The following is a 12,603-nucleotide window of genomic DNA, read 5'->3' on the forward strand; positions in this document are numbered from 1 at the left end:
ACAACCATTGTATTTGGATCAAAATCTGGAAACCATGGAGTGACGAAGAGACCCGTGGATTCCGTGAACCATGGTCCTTCTCTCATAATGATGTCTCTTTCCTCTGATGTATGAAATTTTACAATAAAGAATCCTTTGGAATAGAGATAAATGTCACATGAATTTGTCCAGGTTCTATAGACCCAATGGAAAAGGTCCATAGTTTTGGGCCAAAACAAGTTGAATTTTCATATTATCGCTTGTTTGTCCATTGTACAACACTACTCATATGTTTCTGGAATATCCGTATTTAATTTTGGGGTGAAACTCAGTTGATCCACAATGTATGGGGCGGGTTCTATTGTAGTCACGATTTCCATTACACCAAAACCCGTAGGTGTTAGTAAACAGACGCATCGCTAGATTTAAGCACATGGCACGAAACACATGGGGAGCGTTGACCTTCTACACCACAATTAACAGGAAGACGATAATCTCCCCCCCAACATGAGCCCAGTCTGTTTCGAACTCGAGACCTCTCACTCTGATACCACTTGTTGGAGTCACGATTGTCGTTACACCAAAACCCATAGGTGTTAGTAAATGGACACATCACTAGATTTAAGCACATGCCAAGAAACACATGGGAACCATTGACCTTCTACACTACCATTAATAGGGAGCCAACAGGTTCTGTGCCAGCTTGCTTTGTTGATGTTGTTGTTGTTTTCTTTCCTTCAAGAATGTTCTTGAAAGATAACCCTTTGCTTTTTTGCTTTTGATGCGTTTTTGGGATTTTTGTTGTGCTGCATCCTATGCCACTGCCTGGAGGATTTGTTTTGCATTGGTTTGCCATGCCTCCCGTCAGCCTTAGATTGAGTTTGAAGTAGGCTGAGGTAAAATTTTGTAAACCATAAGAGGTTTGTAGTCTTGGAGTACTCTACCTCTAAAGATCAAAACCTGTTATCCTGTAGGATAACCAGTATGCTGGAAGATGTTGTACTTCAGACACTGTATAGTTTTGGTAACCTGCACCCAAGCCAGATGTGTCCTCCCAAAAGGGGTTTTAATAAAAATTTGAAAGGGAAGAGGTTTACTAGTGATTCAAGTTATGGTTCTGTCTGAGTGAAAATTTTCCCATTCTCCTCAGATTCGTCGCGCAGCTTTGTATTCCCAATTCTTTTCTTCGGAGACTGAAAACACCAAGAATCGGCGAGATCTGGTTTTAGCTGAGTTGCATCAGCTGCTCTGTTATTCAGATACCAGAATGCAGGTCGGGGAGAGCCCAAGGTCACCCTATTCACCCCTTTGTCCATCAATCCCTCATTTCCTTTAGCCCTGGGCCTATTCAGATCCACCAGAGACACGCCGGTGTTGATAGCAATCCTCCCTCTCGCTTGACTGAGCCTCCCCTTACCTTTGTCTCTGGGCCTAGTCTGAGCCACCGCGCCCTCTCTTGCTTTCGTTGTAGCCGAAACCCTAGCTCCCACAAAGGCCCTCACGAGCCCCAGTTCGTTCATTCCATATTTGGATTTGGGAGGGTGCGTTGTGGTCATGGAAACCTAGTGCGATCTAGCCAAATCTACACGCAGGGCCGAGCCGATCTTGGCACCATGGAAGAACGGAAAAGGCGCAGGGCAATCAACAGCAAATGTGGTGCCATATTTGGGAACTTCAATGCGTTCTACAAAACAAGTAGTGGACACCATCCTCATATGGTGCTCATTGGATGCACTACAGTTGTAAACAGGCATTACAATTTTAAATATTTGTTGTGGCATATTGTTATAAGTTGAATTAATTTCTAAAAAAACTTTTGGAATTGGGTGTGTAAGAATAAAGTGATTTTTTTGTTTCTATGGTTCATATTCCGGTTTAGGTTCATCCGTATAGTAGGGGAAATATACTTGGGAAATAGTATAAATGCAAAAGTGAAAAGTCGGCGAGGCCTTATCTAGAAAAAATTTGGAATCAAATAAACAAAACAAAATTTTAAATGTTGATTAATTATAAACAATGCTGCAATCCACTTTAAGGAGAAATGCACTTGTATCTGGGTTAGACTTGCAATTAGCTCCTCAGTTATATAAATAGTCATTTATTTGAAATTTTTGTAACTTATTAAAGTTGATTCTAAATTTTTTAAGATTTGGTTTTAGTTTTTTTAGTTTTAGATAGCTTTATTAAAATTACAATTTAAAATGTTAAAGTTATATGATTGATGTCATTTAAAAAATGGCATTGTTTAATGAGGAGACTATTGTTAAAATTGGGTGAATTTTTTTTTATATTTGATAGTGAAAATGTGAATATTTTTTTTATGATGGAAATAAATTTAGTAGCATTAAAAACTACTGTTAAGACATCCAAAATTTTCAAATTTGATAATTGTAACTTAGATTTCTAAATAATTTGATTAAATTTTTTTAAAATCATACTGCCATTTCCTCCTAAAATCCCAACCTCCTTAAACTACTATTTAAAAATTTATATGAATAAAAAAATACAAATACAAAGTACAAAATAATAAATAATAAAATAATTTACTTTTATATTAAATAATCATAATAGTAATTTAATTTATTAAAATTATATTTGAATCGAAACTATCTAATCACTTTTAGAATATTTTTATACTTATTATTTCGATATTTTCAACTATATTACATTTTTCATTTTCATGAATCATAGATGCACTACACGGTCAGCCTAAAACAAATGTAAAAATGTGCAACAAAGCAAGCTATCTCCGTGGTGACAGCAAATAAAAAGGGCGCTGTTTAGTATTTTCAAATATATTACGCTTTTCATTTTCATGTCCCATCATACATGCGCTGCACGCTCGGCCTAAAACAAATGTAAAAATGTGCAACAAAGCAAGCTATCTCCGTGGTTACAGAAAATAAAAAGGGCCATTGTCACGACCATTCCATACTTTTCCAAATATCCATAAAAAAAAAACAAAAAATTAAAAGGTAACTGTCACCTTCCTAAACATAACAATGTAAATCTATAATCTGATAATTGCGCTTTACCTTTCCTTTACCATCATCAAACATATACATAAGCATAAAAGTCTTTAACCTATGCACAATTGTTCACAGCATGCATGTTTTGTTTAAATTCAATGCCTTTATATTATATTTGACACAACGTTAACATAGCATAAGTATGGATCCACTCTACCATCTGACATACTAGTCGAGATATTTATCAAACGACAGAGCTAATGGTGTGGACTTGATGTCCCACCGCAGTACCGGATGACAGATCATCCTTACCATAAAGGCATCAGTACTTCCAGGGCAGGTGGCGTAACCTGCTTTCACCAGCCACGTGATGCGTTGGTATTGCAGACTTTGGGCTTACCGCCACAGTCTCCGGCCTTACTCCGACGGTTCAGATCATGTTTGGTGATCGAAGGGTTAAGAATTGTTCCGGGTTTTGCTATGACTATTAAATGGATTCGTATTGGCATTTTGCTCATTTGCTGCTGCGATCTTTGCGGACCTGATGCAATGTTTCTCCTCCAGCTCGCATCTGAACACCTTTGTGTCTCCGGCCTGCAACACTCCAGGGTTCCTCTCAGCCCAGAACCAAATCCTCACAGGTGACTTCGGTTGATAGTCTTTGTTTGCATTTGAAGCATTGTATTTATGAGAAATTCCCTTACAGGTTCTTATGTTTTCCCTGAAAAATATCATGTAGCTGCAACCTACTATATTGCAGCAAGATCATGGCGTTCCTTCAGCTGAGCCTACCTCCGGCACTACCCAGGTATGACTCGGCATTTGGGGTTTGGTTTTGAATTTAGAGATTTAAGTTTTGGTCTTGAGCCACCATCTATGACTTGGTGCAGACCTTATTTTCCAGCTCGATTCTCTTAAATCCGTTGCCGGGTATTCCTTGTGGGAAGCCCCTACAGCGGCCTTCACTGCAATCGACAGGGTTCCTCTCGTGAGAGGCTTAAGTTTATGAAACCGTCTCCAAGTTCTGTTATATATTTTTATGCCTTACTGTTTAGTTTCCGGCCGTTGCTGTAGACTTGGAGTCGTTACATGATTCCGGTCTTTGGTCCTTAGACTCAGAACTTGTATTATTATTTAGGGGCGTGACCCCATTCGTCAAATGCATAGTTTCATTTAAGCTTATCAGTTCGCTGTTGGTACTGCTCGTATTTTGCAGATGCATGTAAATCCTAAGCCCTCGGGCATTCCTGTGTTTTAATGGAATATTTCTTTTTTTGTTCATCGCTGTTCAGTCAGAGATATGAGCGTGTATTCTGTTATTAACTGTCTTTTGGTCACATGCGGCCTCCGCCTCTGTGATTACTTGTGTAACTTGTCCATTCTTGATTCGCGACCCAGTGGTTCTAAGAGTTATAATATCTTTGCATGTTACGCCTCGGCGTCTGTTCACTGTCTGAATGCTTAGACCTTTCCCTATGGACAGGGCGGCCCTTTGGTATAGTTATTATCTTTGCGAGAGATTCTTTACAGTCTCTTTGTTTTAATATAAGGGTTTTACTTCTATGTTGCATGCACAGCCTTTCGGCCTTAGCAAGTTTAGTAATTAATTTCGCATGCTCACACAGGTTCCATTACGGTTAGTATATAGACATATACTCCAGCTCTGAGACTGATATACATATCTTTGTCGTTTACATGCATTTGTATCATCTATATTCCACTACTGTTGCATTTGTTATTATAATACATCGTTCTTTCACTTGTTTGCGATACACTGTGCGCAGTATAGTCTCATACCACAGATTTCTCTGTTAAAAAGATTTATGCAACGAATACAAAGATTCGATAGCGAATGCCTTGGTGAATATAGCGCATCTCTGTACTTTATATTCTCTCAATGACCAGAACTCTCTGCGTAGAGTTAATGAATAGGTATACACAGATAATTGTTTACTTATGTTATTAACTATTTCATTTCTTTCACTATGGATCTGCTTCCATCCATAGTCGGGTTTGTTTCTTAATGTTCTTAACCAAAGATCCCTCACAGATCTATAATCAAGTATCAGTCGTACATTTCTGCTATATATTGATTTAGTTTCAAGGCCTGTTCTTTCGAATGTAAAAACTCTGTTAATAGAGCTAGGACGAGACTGTTACCTATAACCAGTTCTCGGATTCAGGCTTCCTTAATCATATGCAGACTTATTTAATGACTCTGTACCATTTCACTTGATCTGGGTACTAAACCCAACTCTGTCTATTAAATGATAGTTTCTCCTCAAGTTTGCACAGATACATTACACTAATAGTATCTAGGAACAACAGTCCTTTTCTACTTAAACACTGTAATTTTAATGCACATTCATTTTCTAACAGGGACTACCAGTTTGGAACCGTACCTGATTACCAATGTCAGGAATGGTTTTTCAAACAAAAGGTCACCTGAGCTTTAATTCTGCTCTCCTCCCAGCCATGAGACCCATCCTTCAGACGGAGTTCTCCCCCCGAGCCATCCTGCAGGCCTCCAGCCCTCAACAGGATTTGTGCACTCACGTGCCAGGTTATCTGGTCCTAACCAGACTTAACCCTCCTCTTCTGCACTTTTTCTCTTCTTGGAAAAAGATTGTCTATTCTCTTTGTCTGTCCTCCCAGCATAGAATTCCCTCAGTCAGGACTTTCTCCTGTTTTGGAGGGTAGTTCCATCAGTTATCACAACTGATCATTTTCTTTTAGATTCACCTCTTAGAGGCTGCCAGCAATTTCAAGAAAGTATTTAAATTACTTTAATCAAAATAGTTTACCACAGTTTTGTTTAAAACATAACAACAATTGTATTAGTCTTTTACCATAGTAACTTTTCGAATTTACACAAATCTGGGGTCATTATATCTCCCCCTCCTGAGATTGGACATCGTCCCGATGTCTGTCTCCTTTAAACAAGTTTGGATAAGCTTTTCTTAGGAGTTCTTCATCCTCCCAAGTGGCCTCCTCTGGTCCATAGTGCTGCCACTGCACTTTAGCTTGGGAAATAACTCGTTTCCGCAGCTGCACTTCTCTCCGGTCGAGAATGGTCAGTGGTTCGACCAGAACCTCGCCTTCCGGCTCGACCTGCAATCAGCAACAAATTAAATTACTTTTCAGTTTTAGAAGTAATACTTGTCTATAGTGACCAGATTAATTCTTACCCGAACATTCTGCCATTGAATCACATGTTTAGGATCGTAAACGTATTGCTTTAATACGGATACGTGAAACACATTGTGAATTCTAATATGGCTTGGTAAGGCAAGTTGATAAGCTACCGGCCCCACTTTTGTCAAAATTTGGAAAGGTCCAAAGTAGCGGGGTGCTAATTTGGCACATCTGCTCCACTGCAAGGTACTCCTCCTTGGTTGGATTCTGACAAAAACATGATCCCCAACTTGGAATTCTTTAAATCTTCTCTTGCGATCAGCAAAACTTTTCTGTCTATCCTGAGCAGCTTTTAAATTGGTACGCACCCTTTTTACTGTGTCCTCCATTTCCTTGAGCATATCAGGACCAATTCGTAACCTGTCCTCCGGTCCATTCCAGCTTGCAGGTGTGCGGCACTTCCGCCCATACATAACCTCGAAAGGACTCATCTGTGTTGAGGAGTGATATCCATTATTGTACGCGAATTCAACCAGATGAAGATAATCTTCCCATTGGGTTGGTTTCATCATAACACATGCTCTCAGCATGTCTTCCACAACCTGATTCACTCGCTCGGTTTGGCCATCTGTTTGGGGATGATAAGCTGTGTTGAAGTTCAGCTGCGTCCCTAGTTCAGCAAACAGTGTCCTCCAAAAGGTTGATGTAAATTTGACATCTCAATCTGAGATAATCACCTTTGGGAGTCCATGCAACTTAAACACATTTTGCATGAAAACATGATCGATTTGCACAACCTTATATGTCGACTGTACTGGTATAAAGTGTGTTGCCTTACTCAGCTTATCCACTACCACCATAATGGAATCATTGTTCTTCTTTGTTTTAGGCAGTCCAGTTATGAAATCCATGGAGATAGTCTCCCATTTCCATTCCGGAATGGGTAAAGGTTGTAACAGCCCTGCTGGGTGCATGTGCTCTGCCTTAATCTGCTGACATTCTAGACATCGTGCTAGATACTCAGCTACCTTTTTCTTCATTCTTGGACAGTAATATTCCTTTCGGAGGGCAGTCACCATTTTCTGGTAGCCCGGATGCCCAGTATAATGGCTGGTGTGAAATTCATCCTGAATCAACTTCTTAATACTGTCTTCGTTGGGTACATACAACTTTTTATTAAAACACAACATTTCAGCATCATCTAGTGTATACTCTGGTTGCATCTCCTTACCAGATTGCTGTTGTAATTGCTGTTTAATGTGCTGATAAACAACATCTCGTTCAGCTGCTATTTTTATCTTCTCCAATAGAGTACTTTGCCATTTACTGACCGAAATCTTGCACACGCACTGCACTTTCCGACTTAATGCATCCGCTACTCGGTTCTCCTTCCCCTTTAAATGCTTAATCTCAAAGTCGAACCCGCTTAAGAAGTCAGCCCAGCGGGCTTGCCTTGTATTTAAGGTGGGCTGGCTGAAATAGTTTGTTAGGCTGTGGTGGTCTGTTAACAGCAGAAATTTTCTGCCCAAAAGATAGTGCCGCCACATCTTCAGGGCATGAATAACAGCGGTCAGCTCCAAATCGTAAGCAGAGTATTTTTGCTCATGCTCTTTAAGCTTCCTAGACTCATACGCAATGACTCTTCCTTCTTGCATCAACACTCCACCCACACCTTCTTTACTTGCATCCGTGCAGACCACGTAGTCTTTATTAGGATCAGCTATACTTAACACAGGTTCGGTGGTAAGTAAATGCTTGAGCTGTTCAAAGCTCTTTTGGCATTCCGAGGTCCATTTAAATAATTTTCCTTTCTTTTGCAAGGAAGTGATAGGGTATGCTACCCTCGAAAAGCCTTCAACAAATCTTCTATAGTAACCTGCTAACCCCATAAAGGACCTAATATCAACCACGTCCTTTGGTATAGGCCACTCCATTATAGTTCTGATCTTCTCAGGGTCTACTGCGATTCCTTCCTTGGTAATTACATGACCCAAATATTGTATCTCCTCCTTGTAAAAATCACATTTACTAAACTTTGCGTATAATTGATGTTCCCGCAAAGTTTGCAACACCAACCTAAGGTGTTCCTCATGCTCCTTTCTTGATCTACTGTAAATTAGAATGCCGTCTATGAATATCAGCACAAATTTATCCAAAAACCGATGAAACACACTGTTCATCAAACACATGAAGGTGGCAGGTGCATTGGTCAGCCCAAAAGGTAACACCACGAATTCATAATGCCCATACCGCGTTCTGAAAGTGGTCTTAGCAATATCTTCCTCTTTTATTCTGATCTGATGGTAACCAGATCGCAGATCAATTTTTGAAAATACCGTTGCTCCCTTCACCTGATCAAAAAGCTCATCGATCCTAGGCAAAGGATATTTGTTTTTGATCGTAAGCTTATTCAGCTGATGATAATCAATGCACATCCGAAAGGTTCCATCTTTCTTTTTGACGAATAGCACTGGGGCTCCCGAGGGTGATACGCTGGGACGGATGTAATTTTTACCTAACAGCTCTTGCAGTTGCATTTTTAATTCTGTTAATTCTGGTACACTCATGCCGCGTCATGCGGTAAGGTGCTCACGATATAGGTGCTGCCCCTCGAATCAGCTCAATAGTGAAATCCACATCCCTTTTTGGTGGTAATCCCGACACTTCCTCGGGAAAAACATCTGCAAACTCCTGCACTATCGGAATGCTACCCAACATAGCAGTTTTATCTTTTTGATTTGCGTATCCCACCTGAATAGCGTAGATTTGACATTTCTTCCTGATGCACTTAGCTAGCTGAGTTGCTGAAATGGGTCGGATCTGCACAGGATGTCTGATTCCTTGCAACTCCTACTGCTCTCCCAGGTCATCCCTATAATAGATGGTCTTGGTTTTGCAGTTCACTAAGGACCAATGTCTTTCTAGCCAGTCCATCCCAATCAAGATATCATAGGAACCCAACGGTAATATATTCAAATCTGCCACTATTGGTTGTCCAGCTATAGTTAAGGAGCAATTATTTACTTTTTCCAGTACTCGTCTCTTGGCCCCGGTAGCTAGCTGGACCAGCGACGGATTCCTGAATTTTTCAGCTTGCAATTTACACTGTTCTACTATTTTCGGACTAATATAACTTAAAGTAGCCCCTGGGTCTATAAGAACAGCTGGGAAAGGTTGGAGATTTTACCTTCGAATTCAACCATAGATGGCTGATACTCTGCTTGACGGTCCTCTAGCGCTGCATTGATTCTGGGCACACTACGCGCCACGTCCCCAACAGTCGATGCTTCGTGAATTTGGGATATCTGATCTGTTCCTTTTCTCTGTGGGCAGTTTTTCACATAGTGAGGTCCTCCACAACCCCAGCGTTGCACTGGTGGTATGTTCATTCCCTCACCTTCTGGTCTACCAGACTGCTCATTTGCTTTAGATTCGCTCATTGGTCTGGACCGGGGTGCATTCCTTGCAACAGGTCTACTGTTTAGTCCTTTGCCAACCCCTTTGTTTCCACTGCTGCGACTTCCTTTGCTGCCCCCAACCATTCGACCGCTTCTTTTCTCATTCCATCTTTTGCTGGTAGTGTCCCCCTTCTGTTTACTCTGCTGGTAGCAGATTCTCGCTTTTCGGATGGCCTCATCCATGGTTCTAGGATTGTCGAATTCAATCCTCTCCCTTATATATGAAGGTAAGCTGCTCACAAACCTCTGAACCTTGGCTTTCTCCTCCTTGATGTAGGGTATGTAACGTAGCAGCGAGGTAAAACGGTTAATGAACTCATCCATGGTCTGCTGTCCCAGTCTTAAGTCATGAAATTCCCTTGCCTTTTCGTCATAGAAACGCTCAGTCAAGTATCTTTCTTTAAAGTACTTCTGAAACTTTTCCCATGTAATAGTTCGTTCGCTGACCACCTTGACAATCTTGATTTCCTCCCACCACAAGGTCGCCTTACCTTGTAATTGGAAGATTTCCAATCTTGCCTTCAGATTATGATCGTACTCGTATAACTGGAAGTACTTATTCATATTGATCAACGAGGCTTCCGCAGCTTCCTCCTGTTCACCATCAAAATGGGGAGGCTTAATCTTTCGAAATTCTCCCTGCAGTTCCATTTTCTGACGTTTTGAAGTTTGTTGTTGAGGTGCATTATCAGAGTGGTTCTCCTTGTCGTCAAAGTGTTCAGGTTCCATTTGATAGTCTGGTTCTTCTGTTACCCTTTGTTGTTCTGCACTGGGGTTGGACAGGGGTGGGTTCTGCCTGTCCGACAGGCTCTTCCGAATCTTTTCCTGCTCAACTGTTAGGCGCGCGTTGTCTTCACGCAGCCGTGCCATCTCATTTTTCAGTTCCTGGACAGTTTCCAGGATTGCAAGGTTTGTACTCTGTGATTCTGCACCCAATTGCACCCACAGCTTTGCATTCTCTTGAGGGTGACTGCCAGGTTCTTGCATTTTGTCTTCTTTCTGGTTTAACTGCTGACTGTTGCAATTCTGAAAATCAGTTCAAGTAAACAGAACACAGTTAAGTACATTGTTAGCTTGCATGAGTTGCTTGGTGTACCCTTATGCATATTGGATATGTGCTGCCTGAGGCCACAGTGTTGAAACTGGGCTCTGATACCATGTTGTCACGACCATTTCCATACTTTTCCAAATATCCATAAAAAAAATAAAAAAATTAAAAAGGTAACTATCACCTTCCTAAACATAACAATGTAAATCTATAATCTGATAATTGCGCTTTACCTTTTCTTTACCATCATCAAACATATACATAAGCATAAAAGTCTTTAACCTATGCACAATTGTTCACGGCATGCATGTTTTGTTTAAAGTCAATGCCTTTATATTATATTTGACACAACGTTAACATAGCATAAGTATGGATCCACTCTACCATCTGACATACTAGCCGAGATATTTATCAAACGACAGAGCTAATGGTGTGGACTTGATGTCCCACCGCAGTACCGGATGACAGATCATCCTTACCATAAAGGCATCAGTACTTCCAGGGCAGGTGGCGTAACCTGGTTTCACCAGCCACGTGATGCGTTGGTATTGCAGACTTTGGGCTTACCGCCACAGTCTCCCGCCTTACTTCGACGGTTCAGATCATGTTTGGTGATCGAAGGGTTAAGAATTGTTCCGGGTTTTGCTATGACTATTAAATGGATTCGTATTGGCATTTTGCTCATTTGCTGTCGCGATCTTTGCGGACCTGATGCAATGTTTCTCCTCCAGCGCGCATCTGAACACCTTTGTGTCTCCGGCCTGCAACACTCCAGGGTTCCTCTCAGCCCAGAACCAAATCCTCACAGGTGACTTCGGTTGATAGTCTTTGTTTGCATTTGAAGCATTGTATTTATGAGAAATTCCCTTACAGGTTCTTATGTTTTCCCTGACAAATATCATGCAGCTGCAACCTACTATATTGCAGCAAGATCATGGCGTTCCTTCAGCTGAGCCTACCTCCGGCACTACCCAGGTATGACTCGGCATTTGGGGTTTGGTTTTGAATTTAGAGATTTAAGTTTCGGTCTTGAGCCACCATCTGTGACTTGGTGCAGACCTTATTTTCCAGCTCGATTCTCTTAAATCCGTTGCCGGGTATTCCTTGTGGGAAGCCCCTACAGCGGCCTTCACTGCAATCGACGGGGTTCCTCTGGTGAGAGGCTTAAGTTTATGAAACCGTCTCCAAGTTTTGTTATATATTTTTATGCTTTATTGTTTAGTTTCCGGCCGTTGCTGTAGACTTGGAGTCGTTACATGATTTCGGTCTTTGGTCCTTAAACTCAGAACTTGTATTATTATTTAGGGGCGTGACCCCCTTCGTCAAATGTATAGTTTCATTTAAGCTTATCAGTTCGCTGTTGGTACTGCTCGTATTTTGCAGATGCATGTAAACCCTAAGCCCTCGGGCATTCCTGTGTTTTAATGGAATATTTCTTTTTTTGTTCATCGCTGTTCAGTCAGAGATATGAGCGTGTATTCTGTTATTAACTGTCTTTTGGTCACATGCGGCCTCCGCCTCTGTGATTACTTGTGTAACATGTCCATTCTTGATTCGCGACCCAGTGGTTCTAAGAGTTATAATATCTTTGCATGTTACGCCTCGGCGTCTGTTCACTGTCTGAATGCTTAGACCTTTCCCTATGGACAGGGCGGCCCTTTGGTATAGTTATTATCTTTGCGACAGATTCATTACAATCTCTTTGTTTTAATATAAGGGTTTTACTTCTATGTTGCATGCACAGCCTTTCGGCCTTAGCAAGTTTAGTAATTAATTTCGCATGCTCATACAGGTTCCATTACGGTTAGTATATAGACATATACTCCAGCTCTGAGACTAATATACATATCTTTGTCGTTTACATGCATTTGTATCATCTATATTCCACTACTGTTGCATTTGTTATTATAATACATCGTTCTTTCACTTGTTTGCGATACACTGTGCGCAGTATAGTCTCATACCACAGATTTCTCTGTTAAAAGGATTTATGCAACGAATACAAAGATTCGAT

General features: G+C 40.9%; 2 long non-coding RNA genes across 2 annotated transcripts; both read left to right on the top strand.

The window, feature by feature from the left end:
• The first annotated feature begins 3,484 nt into the window (after positions 1-3,484).
• LOC149215254 (uncharacterized) lies at positions 3,485-3,964 on the top strand. The gene is made up of 3 exons (XR_016250460.1): positions 3,485-3,589; positions 3,688-3,756; positions 3,839-3,964. It is a non-coding gene; the product is annotated as an uncharacterized LOC149215254 (long non-coding RNA).
• A 7,328-nt stretch (positions 3,965-11,292) lies between these two features.
• LOC149215255 (uncharacterized) lies at positions 11,293-11,744 on the top strand. The gene is made up of 3 exons (XR_016250461.1): positions 11,293-11,397; positions 11,496-11,564; positions 11,647-11,744. It is a non-coding gene; the product is annotated as an uncharacterized LOC149215255 (long non-coding RNA).
• Positions 11,745-12,603: the final 859 nt, after the last annotated feature.

The sequence above is a fragment of the Pinus tabuliformis genome, chromosome 1_1, assembly GCF_031772625.1.
Source record: "Pinus tabuliformis cultivar Carrire ecotype Pingquan chromosome 1_1, CPIR1, whole genome shotgun sequence".
Classification (NCBI taxonomy): Eukaryota; Viridiplantae; Streptophyta; class Pinopsida; order Pinales; family Pinaceae; genus Pinus; species Pinus tabuliformis.